The following is a 2,531-nucleotide window of genomic DNA, read 5'->3' as shown; positions in this document are numbered from 1 at the left end:
GCGTGCGAGGCGCTTCTTTCTCCACATTTCGCCGCGGGGCCCCCGCTCACCGCCCCCACCGTCTGAATAGCTGTTCTGTCCCCGCGGACACCGCGTCGGCTGCTGATTGTTTAGCTCCCAGACTGGCTGGCTCTGTTGACTTTCCAGATGCCTCTTCGGGACAGATCCTGGGGGAGGAGGGAGAAATCTGTTTGTAGGAAACGCCAGGCACAAATAACCTCGCCCCTGCTCTCTTTCCTTGTAGCCTTTCATTCTGCCCGGGCCGGCGAGGTGGCAGGGACAATGGCCCCATTTTACAGATGGCAAAACTGAGGGGTGTAGTCAGTTGGCCAAAAGCACATCGAGAGATATAACTAACAAAAATAAGAGAAATCTGTGCTTGCTTTGGTAGCACATATACTAACAAATAAAAATAATAATAATAGCCCTTGCTGGTTTGGCTCAGTGGATAGAGTGTCGTCAGCCTGGGGACTGAAGGTTCTCGGTTCTACACCGATCAAGGGCACATGCCCAAGTTGTGGGCTCAAGCCCCATTAGGGGGCGTGCAGGAGGCAGCCAATCAGTGATTCTCTCTCATCATTGATGCTTCCATCTCTCTCCTCCCTTCCTCTCTGAAATCAATAAAAATATATTAAACAAACAACCACCAAAAAAGGTGATTAAGTAAGTATGAAGGTATGCCTTTGCCTGACCTCTTTCTCCTAGCACATTCCTAATGATGACCAAAAGCAAGAAGAGAAAGCAAGTGGGCTTACTCACCCTTCCCAAGGCGCTCTGCCCCACCTGGCCCCATGAGGAGCCACAGCCGCCTCCACCTTGAGGCTGGGGGGCAGCAGAAAGACTTCCACTCAGAAGCTGGGTTTGAATTTGATCTCTGTCCCTCCCGTGCTGCCTCTGGCCAGTCACCTTTTTGAACCTTGTCATTCTTCTGGTCCCCTGGCCTGTGGATATATCAGCAACAACGGCTCCCTTTTACAGATGACAAATACCAGCGAAGTGAACTGACTTGGCCAAGAGCTCACCACAAAACACAAGGCGGTACACGCAAGACCGTTCCCTCATGGGTTCGTGACAATAATAGCCCTGGCCGGTTTGGCTCAGAGGATAGAGCGTCGGCCTGCGGACTGAAAGGTCCCAGGTTTGATTCCGGTCAAGGGCACATGCCGGGGTTGTGGGCTCAATCCCCCGGGGGGACATGCAGGAGGCAGCCGATCGATGATTCTGTCTCATCATTGATGTTTCTCTCTCTCCTTCTCCCTTTTACTCTCTGAAATCAATAAAAATATATTTTTTAAAAAAGCTTACATCTTTCCAAAAGAAAAGAATAGTCATGCCTGTTTCACAGGACTGTGGGAAGCTCCGCTGGAATAGAAGGGAAGACGGTTTGGGAGCTGTGGCCTGACGGGGTGGCAGCAGTGACGCCGATGCCGGGCGCGGGGCTGTGAGAAGTGTTCTTTCCTTGGGCATTTGCATCTGGCTCATAAACAGGCCTGGGCATAGGCACTAGACACACAAGATGAATGAGATACGGCCTTCGCTGGGAGGAATTGACACTGGAGGCAGGGAACACGGAGTCCTGGCATTGCCACACACCTCCAGGTGGTTTTCGTCAGGTATGCGGCCCTCCTGCTCCCTCCCCTCCCTGTGCAGTGGGTGTTGGTTTGTCTTGCTCTGCTTGGTTTTAGCATCTCTGGCATCCTCGGGCATCTCCCCTAAGGGAAACAGTCACAGCTCAGGACCTGCCACCCTTCACCCAGCTTGGGTGACACGCCTACGGGAGAGGTTTATTGGGTGACTCTCCGTCCCCTTCTCCTGGGGGTCCCTGGGTCACCCTGTGCGATTCTCCCCACAGAAACCAGGAATGGTCCTATGTGGGGCGTTTGGTGTTCGACCTTGAACCTGAAAAATGCTCTAAATGTTTAAAATTTATTTTCTCAAATAAATGTACATTTATTATGTAGATGGTTACCTTGTACATACATGCATATACATGTTACCCATCTACATGTACATGTACATGCATGGGGTACAAAATTCAAAAGGTATAAAAGAGAACACAGTGAGAGGCAAGTTTCTGCCCTCATGTGCCCTCAGGCCTCCTGCTTCCCTTCCCAGAGGTAACCACTCTACTGGCTTGTTGTAACTCCTTTCGGACATCAAATCTTCTTTTGTAGGAACTTTTCAAAAGTGATGTTTGTCCAGTTGTGGTCTGCAGACCGCCTGGGTCAGAATCACCAGTGTCTGCTCCCCAGGGGCCGCATGCAGGCTGGAGAGTGCAGCTTTGAAGAATTGACAGCTCTCGCCCTGTGGTTGGAAAGCTATTTCCATTCGTTCCTATTTCTAGATGAGGAGACTGAGGCCAGGCCTGCCCCAATAATGCCAGGTCTAGAAACAGACTTTTCAACACTCTCCACTGCACCAGGATTTTGCAGACTGTGTGTGTCCTTAGAAACAAATCCATTTTTGAAATGAAATCACCCCCGTAAACACATGTGGAATAAAAGCAGAGCCCCTCCTCCTGTGGAAGTAGG

At 50.7% G+C, this 2,531-nt stretch overlaps 1 long non-coding RNA gene across 2 annotated transcripts in view; it reads left to right on the top strand.

Annotated features, from left to right (window-relative positions):
* The window catches only part of LOC106726419, a 7,033-nt gene that overhangs the window by 479 nt on the left and 4,023 nt on the right, over positions 1–2,531 (top strand). For both annotated transcript variants that reach the window (XR_001362491.1, XR_001362492.1), the window contains exon 2: positions 1,346–1,613. This is a non-coding gene — a long non-coding RNA (uncharacterized LOC106726419). The remainder of the gene's footprint in view (positions 1–1,345; positions 1,614–2,531) is intronic.

This window comes from Myotis brandtii, unplaced genomic scaffold, assembly GCF_000412655.1.
Source record: "Myotis brandtii unplaced genomic scaffold, ASM41265v1 scaffold265, whole genome shotgun sequence".
Classification (NCBI taxonomy): domain Eukaryota; kingdom Metazoa; phylum Chordata; class Mammalia; order Chiroptera; family Vespertilionidae; genus Myotis; species Myotis brandtii.
Note: the sequence above shows the minus strand (reverse complement) of the source record. Positions and strands in the feature narration are given on the sequence as shown.